Raw genomic sequence first — 20,232 nt, forward strand, 5'->3', positions numbered from 1 at the left:
CCTGGTATAGCCTTATCACTTTTTTTTTTTTTAGCCTTATAACTTTTGTTAAACTTTTCCAAACACCAGCTTTTTGGTTTTACTGATATTCTCTATTCATTTCCTGTTTTGAATTTCACTGATTTCTGCTCTAATTCTTATTACTTTTTTTTCCTTCTGCTTATTTGGATTTAATTTGTTCTTCCTTTTCTAGTTTCCTAAGGTGAAAACTTAGATTACTGATTTTAGTTCTTTTTTATTTTCTAATATATGCATTCAGTGGTATAAATTTCCCTCTAAGCACTGCTCCCACTGTAGCCCACAAACTTTGATAACTTGTGTGCTCATTTTCATTAGTTGAAAATATTCTTACATTTCTCTCTGAGATTTCTTCTTTGACTCATGTATTATTCAGAAGTGTGTTTTAATCAAATATTTTATGGTTTTCCAGTCTTTTTTCTGTTGTTGACTTCTAGTTTAATTATGTTGTGGTCTGACAGCATAATTGTCTGGTTTCTATTCTTTTAAATTAGGTAAGTTTTATTTTATGGCCCAGAATGTGGTCTATCATGTTGACTATTCTATACGAGCTTGATAAGAGTGTATATTATGCTACTGCTGGATAAAGTAGTCTCCAGATGTCAATTTCCAGTTAATGATGGTGTTGAACATAGTTCAACTATGTTCTCACTAATTTTCTGCTGGGTGTTGAAGTCTCTAATTATAATTGTGGTTTTGTCTATTTCTCCTTTTACTTCTACTGGGTTTGCTTCCCATGTTTTACAGCCCTGTTGTTTGGTAGAGACACATTTGGGATTGCTACATCTTCTTGGTAGACTGATCCTTTACATAACCCCTGTCTCTGGTAAGTTACTTTGCCCTGAAGTCTACTTTATCTGTTATCTATACCCGATATATTAACACTGTCACTCCTGATTTCCTTTGATTTAAAAAAAATTTTTTTCTTTAACATTTATTTATTATTGGCAGACAGAAAGACACAGAGCATGAGCAGGGGAGGGGTAGAGAGAGAGGAAGACACAGAATCTGAAGTAGGCTCCAGGCTCTGAGCTGTCAGCACAGAGCCTGACGCGGGGCTCGAACTCACGAACAATGAGATCATGACCTGAGCTGAAGTCGGTTGCTTAACCAACTGAGCCACCCAGGCGCCTGATTTCCTTCAATTGATGCTTGCATGTTATATCTTTTCGCATCCTTTTCCTTTCAATCTGCCTATATCATTATACTATATTTGAAGTGAATTTCTTACATATGATATAGTTGGGCCACACTGTTTAACCTACTCCATAAAATTCTGTCTTATAATTTGTATACTTAACCTACTTACATTTAATGTAATTACTGATATATTGGGGCTTAAGTCTGCCATTTGTTTTTTGTTTATTCTGTTTGTTTGTTTTCTTTTTCCTGTCTTTTTGTGGGTTACTTCAACACTTTCTAGAATTCCACTTTGATTTGTCTAGTTTTAAGGGTATCTCTTTGATATCTTTGTGGCTGCTCTAAGTATACCATATATATGTAACTTATAGTCCTCAGGTGTCCTCATTTTACCACCTTGAGTGACATATACAAAACTTTCTCCTATAACCCTTTACCATCCCTGTTTAAAAATTTTCTCTACATTAATTTAAAATCACATCACTGTTACAATTTTGCTTCATTCATCAAACATAACTTTGAAAATTCAAAAGCAGAAAGTCTATAGTATTTATTCACATTTATGCTTTACCACGTTCTTTCTTCATTCTTAAGGTTCCACGGTTCATTCTTTTAAATTTTTTTTAATGTTTATTTATTCTTGAGAGAGAGACAGAGACAGAGTGTGAGTGGGGAGGGTCAGACAGAATTTGAAGCAGGTTCCAGGCTCTGAGCTGTCAACACAGAGTCTGACATGGGGCTCGAACTCACGAACTGTGAGATCATAACCAGAACTGAAGTCAGATACTTAACCGACTGAGCCACCCAGGTGCCCCATGGTTCATTCTTTTATAATTTCCTTTCTGTTTAGAGAACTTCTCTTACCCATGGGGGAACAGTGAGGGGAGTGAGGTGTTAAGATCTGCTGATCACAAATTCCCTTAGTTTCTCTTCATGAGAATTTACTGCATCCCTTCTATTCCTGAAGGATATTTTCAGAGAATATAGAATACCAAGTGACAATTATTCCTTCTAAATTTGAAAATATTACGCCAATACCCTTTTGGCCTCCATAGTTTCTGATGAAAACTCTGCTGTCATCCAAATTCTCTCCTATAAAGGTTAAGGTGTCATTTTCCCCTCTCTGGCTGCTTTCAAGGGTTTTTTTTAGGTCTTTAGTTCTCAGAAGTTTAATCATTATGCATCTTGGACTGAATTTCTTTGGGTTTATTCTGTTTGTGGCTTGTGCAGCTTCTTGAATCTGTATGTTTATGTTTCCTGCAAACTGGGGAAACTTTCAGCCATTATTTCCTCTAGTATTTTTCTACCCTACCCCCTATCCCTCTCCTTTCAGAATTCAAATGACACAAAGTTAGCTCTTTTGTTATAGTTCCACAAGTCCCTGAGGCTTTGTTTTTTCCCCCAGTCTATTTTATCTCTGTTGTTCACACTGGGTAATTTTTACTATTTTACATTCCAGTTCACTGATTCCTTCCTCAGTCCCCTTCAGTTGAACCCATCCACTATTGAGTTCTCCATTGAGATTTTTATTTTGGTTATTATATTTTTGAGCTGCAGAACTTCCATTTGAATCTTCTTTATATCTTATTTCTTTGCTGTGGCTTTCTACTTCCTCATTTGTTTCAAGCATCTTCACAATAGCTCACTGAAGCATTTTTATTATGACTGCTTTAAAATCTCTGTCAGATAATTCTAACATTTCTGTCATCTTGGTGCTAAAATCTATTTATTGTCCTTTTTTCTTCACTTTGAGATTTTCCTGGTTCTTGCTAGGATAAATTATTTCCTAATAAAACATGAATATTTTCATACTATGTTATGAAACTGGCTTTCTCTGAAATCTCTTTGGCAAAGGAGTGCTCTCATTACTGCCAAATGGAGGTGGAAGTATATGTTCCCCATTGGCCTCTGTTGACACCCAAGATGGGGATTCTTCACTAATGGTGAGCCAGGATGAGAGTTCTAGTTCCCCACATTGTCTCTACTAACACTGTGATAATTGGGAGAGGGGGGCAGTAATTACCAGCTGGTGAGTATGAAAGTCTTGATTCCTTGACATTCACTGACCCCACCATGACAGAGGTGTTGGGGTGCCTGGTCCAGCCTGATGAGTCTAGTCTCCCCCTTGGACTCTGCTGGCATGAGTAGTGGTGTGGCCACAGTTTTTTCTGGGTGTTTGATTGGAGTACACCATATGCTGTCTAGATGTTTTATATCGTGTTAGACTGTCTCTCTCCTGGTCTTTTGGCTACAGAGAGCAGCCCTTTGTTGTGGCTTTTTGATCTGATCTGTTGGCATTTCCAGACTGCCAGATTCTTCAGTTCCAAGTCTGGAATATATACGTTAAAACCCAGAGAATTTAGTATGCTGCTGGGATCTGATGAACAGATTTAGCAAGCTACCAAAACACATAAACCTTACTTAGATGCCAATTCAGAATACCTATAAAATAAAATGGATATCTGAAATAAATGGAAAGTTTAACTGAGTAGTTGATGATACCAAGGAATTGTTAGTAATATTTTTCAGGTGTGATAATGATGTTGTAGTGACATTTAAAAAGTTTTATTAGAAGAGTCCTTATCTTTTAAGGATACACATTAAAATCTTTATGATATGCCATAGGAAAGAGAGGAATGAAAAAAGATTGGCGCTCAAAGATTTACCATCAGTCAATAATTAGTGAAGCTGAGTGGTAGCACATGGGGATACATTAATCCCTCCAGTTTTGTAAATGTCTGAAATTCTCCATAATAAAAAATTTAAAAGTACAGATTTCATGACATTTTCCCCCAAGAAGTACGGGAAGAGGGTGAGCAATCTGCAGTTAGTATGATCCCCCCACGCTGTTGGTCTGTGGCCCATGTATTGAGACTGAGAGTCACGAATCTCCCCTACAATGTTCCAAACAAAGCAGCCCCTGGTTCAACACTGCCATGACCGATATGTCTCTACCTCCAAAGAGATCTCAATAAACATTTGACTGATCCCCACATCTTAAATAAATAACAGTAAGTCTATAACAGGTGACAAATGATCGTTTCCTCCTTTAAATTTCTAAAAGACTTTTTAAAACTTCTCCTATGATACCTGTATACACATATAAGATGCAATACAAAGTAGATAAATGTAATCCCTCACTATATTATAATATGCTCCACAGCATACACAAATGAATGCACACTGAATTGGAACTATCTTCCCAAATTTATAAATAATACTTTAGTATATACAAGCATAGATAGCCAAGAGTTCAAACTTAACATAGGAGTCACTTGTGTGTTGCACACAAGTATCCACACACTAAATTTAAGTAAATAACTTAATCTTATCCAATATGTTCTCTAGGAGGCCAAGAAAGAAAAGACTAACAAGAGGTTGAAGCAGCCAGGGAAACCATCTTCAAGTTAAGCTGGGCCTTGAGCACAAGATTTGGAACTCTCTGCCTCACAAAAAAGTAAAAACCAAGTTCAGAAAGAAGAACTGTTGTATGTCTGGCAATAAGATGATGTAAAGAAACAGTAGTGGGGAATAAAACTGGATAGGCTGGCCGGCACGCGAAGATAAGAGAAAGATTTGAAACACAGGCAAAGTAGAGAGCTCTGACCTACTGAATACTGAAGCAAATGGAGGAGACACAGGTGAACTCTGGCTCTGTCATGAATGTGGAACTTGGTGAGTTCTTCATCTCTTGAGTTTAGATCACTCATCTGTAAAAGTGGGCATAAAAAAACTCTACCTCACGATGTGACTGTGAAGGTAAAATATGTCACATAAATGTTCAACATCTTTAAAGTACTTTTTGTCGAAGTAGGTAATTAATAAAAGGTGGTTATCACTAAGAAAGCTTTCAAAAGCTTTGTCAGTGGACTGACAATGAAACGAAATTATCTAAATAAACATGGATGACTAAACATCGTTTGAATTTCTTCCTAATGTTTCATGGGTGCTGGGTCTCCACCACTAGTATACACTACACTGAAGAGTTAAGTTAAACCAAATGTGAAAGCTATGTTGTTTTACTCAAAGTGTGATTGGTTTATTCAACGGTGTCACAGGCACTAAGCAGAACCAGCACTGAATTTTCCATTCACTAACAAATGAAGAAATAAAAGGAGAAATAAAGTTGATTTAAATCTAGTTTGTTTTTCTTTGGACATTTAACAAATTTTGATTAAGACATTCCTTTAGATTCAGAGATCACAATTTGGCAGAAAAAGTTAGACATATACACAAACAAGTATAACCCAAAACAGAAGCTGATAACTACCAAAAAAAGTCTAAATGCTTTCAGAGGACAAACACAAGCTCTGAATCCCTAATTCCCCAAGCACAAAACAAGGGCTCAATAAATGTTCCAGAAATTCATTATTTCATGAGAGAAGTGGCAATTTCGTCCCAAGTGCCAAAAAGACACAGGAGAATATGTTTTCTGGCCCAAAAGAATAGTATGAACAAAGACACAGGGACGGGAAACACTAGATGTTTTCGGAAAATGGCAAGTAGGTGAGAGTTTAGTGAAACACAGACTAAGGGAACAGTGTGTGACAAGGCTATAAAGACAGGCTGGGGCCAGACCACAAAGAGCCTTAAACTTTAGGCTCGAGAGTTTGGACTTTGTGATAGGCAATAAAGAGCCTTCTCAATATTCTGAAAAGTGGAGTAATATGACCAAAGTGGTGCTGCAGGAAAATCTGGAGCCAACATGAATGACAGAATAGTCAAACTGGAAGACACTCTAGAGTTGAGACCATGTCTTATTTGCCTTTTCAATCCCCACAGCTGTATGTGCACTGTACCTTATATATTAAAAAATCTGTGGAATCTACTGAATTGAGAAGAAGGAACAACCAGCTGTGGCAGAGGCAGCAACTGCATCCCCTCTCTTCCATATTATATTAGTAAGGCAGATTCCACACGGAACAGCAATGCGTCCAGCTTTAAAACAAAAAAACACACAAAAACAAAACCAACAACTACTACACTTACCAATGAGAAATAATTTACAATCTGTTTAAGCAGCTGGTATATTTGTCACTTAACTGATATATCAGTAAAGAAGCCTATCGATAGGAAGGAAACTCTCAGACTATGCCATGTGAGGGCAGTGGACATGTGTGGGTAAAAAGACCTAAGGCTCTGGGAATGAACAAATACAATCACCATCATGTGTGCCTACGAATCCCATGCCCCAAAAAACACATTTCACAAAAGGAATCCACCTGAAAAAAAGAGTGACATCCAGGACCTCTGTGACAGAACAATTCTAAAGGCAACATTTAATAATTCATTTGGACATTTCCAGAATCACTATGTTAATGGGGCTCAGATAGATAAAAGGCTCAGCCTTCAAGGCATTTACAATATAGATAGGAAGATAAAATATATATGTAACAAACTATTAACAGTGCAATTTGAATGCAGTAATAGAACAAACTAATGTAGCACAGCAGAGAGGACTCCACACTATCTTCAAAGTTTGGGGTCTAGTCCTAAGCACTAGAGCCACTCATTCTGTGGCCTTGAACAGAGATAAATAAAATTACCTCTCTATCCAACTCCTGACCTATAAAATAAAGGAACAGTTTAGTGGACTACTATAGTAGGCCCACAAAAGCATTGAATACATCAGTTTAGTAGATTCTTTTTCCCACATGAAAACATTTTTTAAATACTAGGCAAATTTCTTAGATCTTCATGTTACTGTAATTGTGTTTTCAGTATATGCTAACAGAAAGCATACAGTACAAAAATGCTACCACAAATCTCATAACACTTTTAAAAGAATCTGTACTTTATCAACATTTAAATGACAAACAGGAACACACAAAATTATGTGTTCCACCTCAAATGTTTAATATGCATATATATTTTATTTTGCATTCTCTAAGTCTTCCCCAGCCTTAATATTGTTTTCTTACACTCACTTGAAAGGTAATCAGGATGAGGGTGGAAAAGTTAGTAAGAAAGGAATGAGAAAGAAATATGGATAAAAAAAAAATTCTAAGGTAGGAACTCAGCAAGAATGTGGGTACAGGAAGTAAAGGAAAGGAAGAAATCACAAAGGACTGAATCAATGCCATTAACAGACAGTGAGGTCAGAAGTTGTAAGCTTGGAAAAAACAACCAGAATGATAGGAAAAAATCAACATCAACAACTACAGTTAACTATTAACTGAACACCTACTATGTTCCTGGCATGAAGTCAGACCCATTAAAAAATTTTACATGCACAAGGTTAAAAAAAATCAAAACAGGGGGCCTAGGTAGCTCAGTCAGTTGAACGTCTGACTTCAGCTCAGGTCATGATCTCATGGTTTGTGAGTTTAAGTCCCATATCAGGCTCACTGCCGTCAGCACAGAACCCACTTCATATCCTCTGTCTCCCTCTCTCTGACCCATTCCTGCTTGTGCTATCAAAGAAATAAAAAGTAAATATTAAAAAAGATTTTTAAAAAAATCAAAACCGTACGAAAAGGCACATAGTAAAAAAAATCCCCTTTCATTCTAGATTCCTAAATTCCTTAGATTCATAGACTGCCTCTCCAGGGGCAACAATTACTAACAACTACATCTGTATCTTTCAGAAATCTTTATATTTGTCATTATATTTAATGCTCACAATGATTCTCTGAGATAGATATTACTTCATAAATTAAGGAAATAAGCCTTAAAGAGCTTAACCGGGTAAGGCCACAGAGCCATGAAGGGACAGAAGTGGGACTGGAACATGGGTCCAACCATCCATGCACGCACCCACTCTACCCTCAGGTATCTCCTATGGAAGCACTGCCACAGATGTTCAAAGGGCTTGTAATAACAAAAATCTGGAACTGAAATGTCTATCAAGGGCTGGTTATGTAAGTCACATCACATGCATACTTTGAACTACTATACACAGCCAATCTAAAGTTAAAACTTACAGTAGATCTAGATATGCCACACAGGAAAACCTGTAAGACAGCTTATTAAGTTAGAAAAAACAACTGCCAGGAAGGGGGTGTCATAGACTCTGGGTCTGGAGTTCTTTCTTGTCCAGCAAGAAAGTGGGATGCAGGATTAAAAATGTGAGAGATGCTAACATCCAGGAGAAGACAAGAGCCCCAAGTAAGGGTCCTTGCTCCGTTTTTATTGGGATCAGAAGGCTTACAAATGTGGTGATGGGTGTGCACAAAGAGATCATGAATCTGTGAACATTAACTCAAGGGCATGAGGGAAAGGGGGTTTTGAAGATATGCGGGATTAGGGGTTTGGGTCAATACAAAACAAAATCCTGGTGCCAGGCAGAGGGTTGTTTACAGCAGACATAAGGCCCCACCTCTGTTTACCTAAACTGGCCTAGGGGACAAGAAAGACGAAGCATGCTATCTCAGGGTCAACAAGGCACCTTTCTTTTGCTAATTAGCTCCCCTCTGGGCAACTTCACTCTGCTGAGGTCCTTTGCCCTATTTACCTGTTTACCTAATTTGGTCCTTCCTTCTTGCGAAAGCAGCTTTCAGCTATTACTAAATTGGGGGGCATTTCCACCTAATCTTGTTTACCTCACCTTGGATGTTTTCATCCTGAGGTTCCCTATTCCTATACCTTTGTCCTATACTGAGAGCCTCTGCCCCACTTTACCTATTCTGGGGGACTTTGCCCCGTTTACCCAAACTTATTTACCCAAACTTGGGTGTGTATATCCTATGGCTTTCTATTTCTTTATGCCTTCCTAACCCATGGGTGCAAGCTCAGGGAATTCCTAAGCTTATTCCCCACATTGGGGCAATACTGTTTAATGGGCCTAGAGTTTCAGTTTGGGATAATGAGAAAGTTCTGGAGATGGACAGTGGTGATGGTCATATCCCAATGTGAATGTACTTAATGCCATTGAATGTACACTGAAAAATGATTAAGATGGTACATTTTGTTAAATGTATTTTACTAAAATTTAAAAAATATCTTTAAAAAAAGCAATTGTAAAACACTACAACTATGATTGCATTTTTATACACAGAGAATGTGTGTGTGTATATACACATTTTTTGCAAACAGTTTTTATCTGTTTTTATCACTTTATCATACATGACCCTCAGACATCCTGGTAAGACCCCAGACTTCAGGTGTCTCCCACCCCCAACATATCTGTCAGCATTCGAACTCAATTGCTAGCACCCTTTTACCTACCCTACACAGAACACACTATTCAGAGCCTGACTTATCTGTAACTTCCCAACCCTTATGTTAAATGTCCTTGTAGACTCATCAAACTCCAAAACAGGCTCCAACATGAAGGAAAAAAAAAAAAGAAATATGCAGGAAAATGCTTCCACCTCTCCCCCCTGTGAACTCCAGTGTAGAAATGTCTGATGAGATCAAATAAAAGAGATGAGATGATATCAGTATGAGGGGAGATAAAACCACTGTGGGGTAGAATGCTACAGCAGCAGGTGAAGCAGCCTTTGCTTCTCAAGTATCTTAAAATTGAAGTTTTTGGAAGACAACATGGCAACAGTCCAGCATGTAATGTAGATAATACTCCTGTGGGTGGGAAACCACAGCTTAAAGCGTAATTACAAGAAATGTAAAATCGACAAATGGCTTGAGATGTTTTGTCTTCTATTTAAGTGCAACCTTAACTAAGAACATGACCTACACTGGGGTTTATTTAAATGATTATCTGAAGAACAAACACAACACTATTAAAAATAGAGACTCTCAGAGCAAAGCTCTGCTCTCCCATTATAGATCTGCTATAGCTATTGAAGTTTCTCTGACCCAGTGGAGGGGCAGAAAGGCCCTCTCTAGGAAGATAGGAAAGCTCAAGTGCTATATCCACATTGGGCAAGAGAAAGAGCTTTGCAGAAGACGGTTCAAGGGACTACCAAAAAGGAAAGGGATGGGAATGATAATACGTGGAATCTAAAAAACAAAAATGCACAAACAATATAAAACACAAACGGCCTCAGAGAACAAACTGGTGGTCACGGGGAGGGGGAGATGTGGCAGGGGACGGGGGCAAGGGCAAAACAGGTGAAGGGCATTTACAGATTTCCAGTTCTAAAATAAATTAAGTCAAGGTGATAAAAATCACAACATAGGGAATACAGCCAATAATTCTGTAACAACACTGTATGGTGACATGATAACTGCATTTACCGTGGTGAGCAATTTGTAACGTATGCACTTTGTAATGTATGGAATTGTCCAATAACTATGTTGTACACCTGAAACTAATATAACATTGCAGATCAATGATAAAACTTAAAAAAAATCAAGACAGCATTCCTGTTGGATTGTTGTCTCTAAGCTCATACGGCACAGAACAACCAGAATTGAAGGTATCTTTTCACCACCTAATTTTCATTAGTTTTCTTAAAAGTGAAGAGCCCAATTTCCTCACCAATATAAACAAACAGGCATACAGCACTGAAGTTTTAGGAAGACCCTCGCTGCCATGACATTCTCCCTTTTCATAACAACACTAGTCATCCTGTCCTGAAAATCCTTAAGGGCAGAAAACTGCTTTTTCCATAGTGGTTCTTAAAGTCTTAGCTAGTAAGTCCCACTAAAAACTTCCAAAACCAGAACACACACACTACAACAAGCCTTTAATATATATTTTAAGAGAAATCTTTCTATATATTCTTTTAAAAATATCTGCACTTCCCTCATCATTTAGGATTATGTCATTAACAGTGGTTCTCAAAATGTAATCTCAAAACCCTGGAGGAGGTGGTGGCTGGGTGGGGGAGGGGGGGGTAATCTCCAAGACCTTTACAAGAGGTCTGGGAGATCAAAACCCTCTTAATAATAGTGCCAAGAAGTTCCAAAAAAAGTTGCTGTAGCCTTTTGCACTGTACTGACACTTTCACTGACAACGCAAAAGCAAAAGTGGGTATAAGTGGGTATAAAAGCTGGTCGCTTAGTGGTGCAACTGAATTCCAGCCACTTTGAAATAATCCATCAATTTCTTAGAAAGTGAAAACTGAAATTACCATACAATCCAGCAACTACACTCTTGGACATTTATCCCAGAGAAAGGAAAACTTGTTATCTACATAAAAACCAGTTCATAGTATCTTTATTAACAGTCCACACCTGGAAATAGCCCAAAGATCCTTCAACTGGAGAACAGACTGTCCCATACCCATACCATGGAGTACTACTCAGCCACAACAAAGAACTACAGCTTGGAGGCATGTCTAGGGAATTAAGCTGGATTTTATAAAAGGCAATCCCAAAAGGTTATATATGTCTGATTTGCTTCTATAAAATTTTTGAAATGACAACATTTTAGAAATGCTAAACAGATGAGTGGTTTCCAGGCTTTAAGAAAGAGGAAGAAACATGGAGGTGGGTGTGGGTATAACATGGCAACACGTGGGATCCTTGTGGTCCTGGAACTCACTGTTCTAGTTCTTGACTGTGGTGATAGACACATGCACCACTACCTGTGATAAAATTACACAGAACTAAATACACACCCACCCACCACCCCCCCCCCAACACACACATGACTAGGAAATCTGAATAAAACTGATGGATTGTATTACCATCAATATCATGATTGTGATACTGTACTACGATTTTGCAAAATATCATTGGGGGAAACTGGGTAAAGGATACACTGGATCTCTCTTAATTATTTTTTATAACTGTATGTGAAACTATAAAAACTTCAATTAAAGAGGGGCACCTGGGTGGCTCTGTGGGTTAAGCGTCTGACTCTTGATTTTGGCTCAGGTCATGATCTCCCAGTTTTGTGGTTTCGAGCCCCACTCAGGTCATGATCTCGCAGTTTGTGAGATGGAGCCCCACATGGAGCTCTGCACGACAGCATGGAGCCTGCTTGGGATTCTCTCTCTCTCTCTCTCTCTCTCTCTCTCTCTCTCTCTCTGCTCCTCCTCAACTTGCACACACGCACGCACACCCTCTTTCTCTCAAAATAAATAAATAAACTTAAAAATTTTTCAATTAAAGAATGCATACCTATGTTCATAGCATCATTATTCACAATAGGTAAAACATACAGCAATCCAAGTAACCATCAAAAGATGAACAGATAAAGAAAACAAATGAATGGTACTTATAAACAACAGAATATTATTCAGCTCTAAAAAGCAAGGAAATTCTGACATGCTACAACATGGATGAACCTTGAGCATATTATGCCAAGTGAATGAAATAAGCCAATCACAGAAAGACAAACACTGTATATAATTGATTCCACATATATGAGGTACCTGGAATCATCAAAATCAGAGACAAAAATCAGAATAGGAGTTACCAGGGGTTGATAGGGAGGGAGGAAAAGAAAGTTGTTGTTTAATGGGTACAGAGTTTCAGTTTTGTAAAATGAAAAGAATTCCAGAGATGCATGGGTGGTGGTGATGGTCATCCAACAACATGAATGTACTTAATACCAAAAAAAAAAGTATTGCTAATAGCAAATTCAAGATGGGAAGGGGATGGGATCAAGGAGGGATGCTAGATCAGGAAGGTGTTCAAGGGCCTTAAAAGGAAACAGTTTATGTTTTTTATACTGTGTATCCACTGTATCATTATTCTTTATATCTTACATATCTTTTAAATTTTGTATCGACTTGATATTCAGTTAATTTTTCAAAAAACGAAAAAATGTCCTTGATGAAGTGGTACAAATTATTAATGTTATTAAATCTTGACTTTCTTGTTACTTGTGATGAAAAGGAAGGTATGCATACAGCAGTTCTGCTGCATACCAAAGTAAGGTGGCTGTCTCCAGGAAAAGCACATGTGTCCCTGAGTGATGAGGTGAATTAAATGTTCTTCAGGATATACCATTTTTACTGGAAATAATAAGTGATAAACTATGGTTTTTAGACTGGTACTTGGCAGACATTTCCTGAGGCTCAAAAAAGTGAGCCTCTCACTTTGAGGAAAACAACTGACAGCAGTTTCCTGCCAATAATAAAAATCAAACTTTCAACTGAAATTCCGAATGGTGGAAACTTGTTGCCACCACCTTGAACTTGGCATGTTCTCATACTTAAAGAGATTTCTAATGAAATCAGTGGTAATATTAACAAATATTATCCCGTAGTATAGTATAATGAAATGTGTCAGCATTTGGAAGATGTGCCTAACTCTATGAACCAACATTTTCCAAATGACCAACACATGTTACAATGGGTAACAAGTCCATTCAAACTGCAAGACAGACCAATGAATTTTAACCTAAAAGAGTGTGAAAAGCTCACTGGTAAGGCTTCAGATTCCACTTCCAAACGAATCTACCATTGGGGGTAGCAGCAAAACAATATCCACAAATTATCTGAAAAAGGTATTAAAACACTCCTCCCTTTTCCAACGACATATTTGTGTAAGACCAGATTTTCTTCACACAGTTCAACCAAAACACATCGCAAGAGACTGAATGCAATGCATTTAGGAAACTCTAGTTGTCCTACTATGGCAGACATTTAAGAGATTTGCAAAATGTAAAAGAACACCACTCGTCGCACTGATTTTTTTGTTTAGGAAAATGATTATTTTCATTAAAATGTGTTATGTCTGTTAACATATCATGAATTAACTGTTTCTCTAATGAATTAAACATTTTTAAATGCCTCAGATTTCACTGCTAATCCAGTAAATACCTACAGGAATAACCATCACAAGCAAAAAGTTCTCTTATTTTTAAAATGCGTGCTAAGACCAAGACGTTTGAGAGTCGCTGGTCTATATACGTGCTCCAACGGCTGGGATATGAATTATTCAGTCAACAAGCATCTGCTGTGGGCTGCTGCGCTAAGCCCTCGAAGGGCTTAGGCGATATTGGACACGTCACCAATAACTAGTGGAACCTCTCATGAGCGGCCGCCAGCCCTGGTCTGAGCGCCCCAGGGGGCAGCGCGGAAGCGTGGCTGCGGGAGACCGGGGACGCGACCGCACTCCGCGCTGGGATCCGCGGCCACCGAGGGGCTCGGGCCGAGGCCGGAGCGCGGGGAGAGAGGCCGCCCGCCCCCGGCCGGCGCGCAGGCCCGCGGGAAGGCCGGGGAAGCGGTCCGCTGCCGACGTGGCGGGTGCCGAGCGCAGGGCGGCCCCGGCAGGACCCGGCCCTTACCTGTTGGTCATTCCTGCCGCCACGCCCAGCATCTCTCCGCAGTCGGCCGTTGTCCCTCTGCACTTTGGCTGCCGGCGCAGCTCCGACCGCCGTCTCCTCCCTCGCGCTTCGGCCGGCTGCTGGCGGGCTGGCGGGCGGGCCGCAAGCAGGAAGGAGAGGCCAGCAAGGGGCGGGGAGGCTGCCGCCGCCTCCGGCCCGCAGCCGGCAAATGGCCGGGCGTGCCGCGCGGGGGCGCGCGCGGGACAGGGTCCAGGAGAGGTGGGCGCGGGGACCCGGCCCGCGGCGCGGCGAAACGCTGCCTCTTCCCCGCCCTAGCCCCGCCCCGCCGGCCCCGCCCCCCCTTGGCCGGTCCTCAGCCCGGCTCCCCGCCTGGTTCCCCCGCCCACCCCGTCTGGCTCCGCCTCCAACTCCTTCCCTTCCGGGGCCTCGTCCTGCCTCCGGCCTGTCCTCGGCCCCACCTCGCTAACTTTAGCACTGCCCACCCCACACTCCGGCGCCGATCCGCTCCCAGTACCGCCCCGGATGGCCCCGCCCCCAATACGCCCCCGCATCTAGGCCCCGCCCAATCCCGCCTCCCCCCCCCCCCCCCTGCTCCATCCCGCGTCTCGGCACCGCCCAGTCCCGCCCTACCGTCACAGCCCCCGCTTCCAGCCCCGCCTCAGCTCCGCCTCAGCTCCGCCCCTGCCCGATCTCTCCCGCCCAGCTCCGCCCCGAGGCACGCGCCCGAGACCAACCCTGGGTGGTGGAGAAAAAGGCCCTAGGGCCAGACGGCGGCTTCCCCAGAGCTCCAGGCTTACGCTGGACGTAGTGGGACTGGCCTCTGCTGCTCCTCTGGGGTGACGCTGTCACCCCGCGAGCGGAGGAACTGTTAGGTTTTTCTTCTTCGAGACACCTCTGGCTGGGCTGACGGACCGCGTGCCTCTGCCCGAAGACTTTGGGCCCAGAGTGTTGGAGTTCCTTCCACCCCATCTGGGTGAGGGGTCCCGAGGAGACTCCGTAAGAAGGTGAATGAAGTAAGCTCCCCAGACTCTCGGAGCGGTCCTTCTCTGCATTGGCCAGTACTGAATCCCTGTTCACGAAGCCTGGCACGTTCTGGGGTGCCCTCTAGGATTTCACAGCGCTGACAAATGGTGAATTTGGGAAAGTTAATCTTTTTTTGAGATGGTCTTGTCTCTGCATTGTTTCTTCTCTTGCTGGTTCTCATCCTCTTTGCTTATTACCTCCACCAAAACCTGAACTCTACCAAGGATGTAATATAGGTTACACAGCACAAATATACATGATCTCTTCAGGATATCAGGTCTTATAACCATGTGCCCCACCAGCCTGTATATGTGCGGAGTGGTCACTGGATGACTTTGATATTCTTATATCAAAATTCTAAACAGAGCAAGGGTTCACATGTAAAAAGGGGGAGCATATTAAAATATTAGAGGAAAACACAGGAGAAAAAAATTAAGGTTGCTCTGGAGAGATACTTGCCAAACAGGATACAAACCCCAGAAGTCCTAAAATTAAAGATGAATAAATGTGACCAAATAGGAATATTAAAATTTCTACATAGCAAACAAATATGAGAAATAGCAACCAAAAAAGGTCTAATTTCCTTATTACAAAAGGAGTCAGTAAGAAAAAGTTCAACCACTCAGAAAAATAGACAAGGTATATACACAGGTTTCCACAGAAAAAGAAATAGAAATGACTTTTAAAAGTACAAGAAGGTATCCAATGTCATAATTAAAATGTTAAAAAAAATTTCACATAAAGGCAAAGATTAAAGTTTGACAATATGCTGTTCTGATGAGAATATAGGGAGCACAGGTACTTTGATTTACTGATGATGGAAGAATAAATCTACACAATTTTTACTGAGGACAAGTTAGCAATATCTATCACAATGTAAAATTCAGCTCCACTTTGACCCAGAAAATCCACATTTTGGACTTTATCTTACAAATGTATTGTGTGCACATAAAAACTCTGTACAAGTTTTAAAGATACAAGGGGAACTAATTATAAACTAAATGATAAAATGGGATTTTCTTTAAAATAAAAGGTGGGGGTGAGGGATATAGGTAAGAATGTCAGTGAAACAAAACTGGCCAGAAGTTGGTAATTGTTGAAACTGGGTCATTGGTACATGGAGTTCTTCATATTAGTTTGCCTACTTTAGTGTATATTTGAAATTCCATAATGAAAGGTTTTTTTTTATATGAAATTTATTGACAAATTAGTTTCCATACAACACCCAGTGCTCATCCCAAAAGGTGCCCTCCTCAATACCCATCACCCACCCTCTCCTCCCTCCCACCCCCCATCAACCCTCAGTTTGTTCTCAGTTTTTAAGAGTCTCTTATGCTTTGGCTCTCTCCCACTCTAACCTGTTTTTTTTTTTTCCTTCCCCTCCCCCATGATGAAAGGTTTTTTAAATGGAAACCAGAAGAATGTAAAAGGAGAGTCATTGCAGTTTTGTTTTTAAGAGCAACTGAGACAGTTTATTAACCAGGATATTAATTTTAAAAATTATAGTTTCTATATATAATAATACTCAGCTCTCAAAATAAGAATGGCTAACAAGTACATGAAAAGATGCTCAACAATGCTAATCATTAAGAAACTGCAAATCAAAACCATAATGAGATACCACCTCACCCCCATTAGGATGACTATTATCAACAAGTGTTGGTAAAGATGGAGAAAAATCGGAACTCTGTGTGTTATTGCTAGGAATGTAAAATGGTGCAGCCACTGTGGAAAACACTATGGTGGTTCATCAAAAAATTAAAAATTGAGTTATCCCATGATCCAGCAATCCCCCTTCGGTGTGTATATGTTCAAGAGAACGTAAAGCGAGATCTTGGAGAGATATCTGTACATGCATGTTCATAGCATTATTCACAATAGTCAAAGGTGGAAACAACCCAGTGTTTCAAGGTTTCAATGTCCATTGAAAGATGAATGGATAAACAAAACGGGTGTATACACACTGAAATATTAGTCAACTATAAAAAGGAAGACAGTTCTGACACATGATAGATAAACCTTGGAGACATGCTAAGGGAAATAACCAGACACAAAAAGACAAATACTGTATCAATCCACTTATATAGGGTCTAATGTGGTCAAATTTATAGAAACAGAAAATAGAATAATGGTTGTCAGGGGCTGGGAAAGGAGAATGGGGTTGATTGATTAATGGGTACAGAATTTCAGTTTTGTAAAAAGAAAAAGTTCTAGAGGTTGGTCCCACAACAATGTGAATCTACTTAACACTACTGAACTGCACATTGTAAAATGGTTAAGCTGGTAAATTTTATGTTTTGTATATTTTACCACAATTTAAAAAATAAGAATAAGGCAGATGTTATGCAGTAATAGAGAATGATTTCCAATGACACATTTTAAATAAGGAAATGACACAAGGGGGTAAAGTTTGTTAAAGTATGCTATCATCACATACACACATTCACCTGCTTGTATATGTAGAAATATCTGGAATGATAAGATATACAAGAAACATATCAGAAATTGAATCTGTAGAAGGACTAGGGACTAAGTGAGGGGCAACATGCACAAGATCTATATTTCCCTAATGGAGTATTATATATTCATTAAAGATTAGTTATGAGACTGTAGCAATATGAGAAAATACACAATATGATTAATTGTATGGGATAAGTTAAAAAGTTTACATAGAGTGTGTGATTTACAAGTAGGTTAAAAATGCTTAGTAATTGTGTTTTGTTTGAAGAACAGTCAATGTGATGTTTTTGTACATTTCTGTTTTTTAGGAAATGATATGTATTGATTTTTAGAAAAAAATAAATATCAAAAAAATTTAAAGACCTTATTTGTCTTGATTTCCCATCTCCTGACAACTTTCATCTCCCACTTCTTTTTGAACAAGCATTTATTTTTTTGCATGTGTTTACCAAGTGCTCCCATTTTTAAAGGTGAAGTAAAAGATTCATTACTGGATAAATTGCCTTAATTGTTGTTATGCTTATATTTCATAAAGCAGGTTTCTTTATACAGTAGCTTGCTTCCAACATGCTGAAGTTTGTGATCAATTAATTATGCTGTCATTTCAGGATACTTGGCTAAAAACAGTGGCTTCTTCTTGGTTTCTTATTGGTGGTTTTAAAGTTGTAGTTCATTTTTGTCATAGCTTTCCTGTCTGTGGAATGTGCTGTCTGGGGGAGACTGCTTTCGTGGTTGACCAATATCTGTCACAAAGCTGTAAAAAATGTTGTCTGTTGGTCTTGAATGCTAACTTGAATCTCTTATTGCTCATGTTCCTACAGAGTTTCCCAGAATGAAAACACAGATGTCCCCAAAACTGTTTTGCTCATTTTTGTTCTCACTCCCATTACCCAGCTTTTAAAAATGAAATTTGGTATTTGTAAGTTTGTGTATTATATGTAGGTGTATACATACACACACAAGCACACACACAAATCACATTACTGCAAGTATTTTGAAGGTTGGGTTCATAATAAACACTTATTTAATATGGTTTTTCTTTTTTTCCAACTTCATTAATCTCCAACAAATACTTATATAATAAGAGGCCAGGGAAAAGGGCATTTATTTGTCCCAAAATAGCAGATTAATAACTACCATGCTGCTTTCTGTCTCTATGAATTTGGTCACTCTGCGTACCTCATATAAGTAGAATCATATAGTCTTTGCTTGCTTGCTTGCTTGCTTGCTTTTATTTTTTTAAAGCTGTTTAGTCTGACATGTTTTCTTTTTTTTTTTAATTTTTTTTTAATGTTTATTTTTGAGAGAGAGAGAGAGAGAGAGAGAGAGAGAGAGAGAGACAGAACATGAGTGGGGGAGGGGCAGAAAAAGAGGGAGACACAGAATCTGAAGCAGGCTCCAGGCTCCGAGCAGTCAGCACGGAGCCTGATGCGGGGCTCAAATTCACCAGCCCTGAAGTCATGACCTGAGCTGAAGTCAGACACTCAACCGACTGAGCAACCCAGGTGCCCTGCTTGCTTGCTTTTTTTAAATGTAGGTTCTACACTTGAACACATGATCCCAAGATCAAGAGTTGCATGCTCTGCTCACTGAGCCATCCAGGTGCCCCCAGTATCTGCCATTTTGTGACTGGCTCATTTCACTTAGCATAATAACATCCATAAGGTTCATCCATGTTGTAGCATGTGTTAGAATTTCTTTCCTTGTTAAGGCTAAATAATATTCTGTTATACAGCATATATCATAGTTTTAGAGCTGATTTTATACACACTGAAATACCAAAGTTACATATACACGTGGGTCTATTCTGAGCTCACAGTCCTAGTCTATTAGTCACTTCGTCTATCTTTGTGGCCTCTTTTAATTTTTGTCATTTTGTATAATTGTTGGTATTTATTAGAGAAAGTCCCTGGTCCTTGATTTTCTTTTTGAGAAGTGCCCAGGTTATTGCCTTTTCCTCTCCAATGTACACAATGATTTTCTCCAGTGCCATAAAATTCCTATTGTATTTTGGTTGAAATTGCTTTGAATCTATAGATTATTTTGGAAAAAACTGCCATCTTTGTAATATTGAGTTTTGCTACTCATGAATCTAGTCTATTTACTTAAGTCTTTTAATATATATTTTAATAAGCTTTCTGACTTTCTAGGGGTGTTGCATTTCTTTTCTTATATTTATTCCTAGTACTTGGTATTCTCTGATTTACAATGGTGTCTTCTCTTTACATTTTCCAGTTGCTTGATGATAGTACAATGAAAATAACAACTGACTTTTAAAATATATTAACCTTGGGATTGGGGGAAGATGGCGGCATAGGAGGATGCTGGGCTCACCGCATCACTTAGATTCCACTCATACCTCCCTAAATAACCCAGAAAACCGCCAGAAGAGTAGCAGAATGGATTCTCCAGAGCCAAGCATAGACGAAAGGCCCACGGAAGAGGGTAGAAAGGGCAGAGAGGCGGTATGCACTACACGGACTGGCAGGAGAGAGCCGGGGCAG

General features: G+C 39.6%; 1 protein-coding gene across 3 annotated transcripts in view; it reads right to left on the reverse strand.

Annotated features, from left to right (window-relative positions):
• The window catches only part of LIMS1 (LIM zinc finger domain containing 1), a 156,622-nt gene extending 142,250 nt beyond the window's left edge, over positions 1-14,372 (reverse strand). Inside the window, exon 1 of one of the 3 annotated variants that reach the window (XM_045053981.1) lies at positions 14,246-14,372. The gene's annotated coding sequence lies outside the window, so the exon portion shown is untranslated. Of the gene's footprint in view, positions 1-4,765; positions 4,790-14,245 lie in introns of those variants that run through there. The other 2 variants (XM_045053980.1, XM_023251535.2) reach the window with 2 other exon arrangements.
• Positions 14,373-20,232: the final 5,860 nt, after the last annotated feature.

This window comes from Felis catus, chromosome A3 (genome assembly GCF_018350175.1).
Source record: "Felis catus isolate Fca126 chromosome A3, F.catus_Fca126_mat1.0, whole genome shotgun sequence".
Taxonomy (NCBI): domain Eukaryota; kingdom Metazoa; phylum Chordata; class Mammalia; order Carnivora; family Felidae; genus Felis; species Felis catus.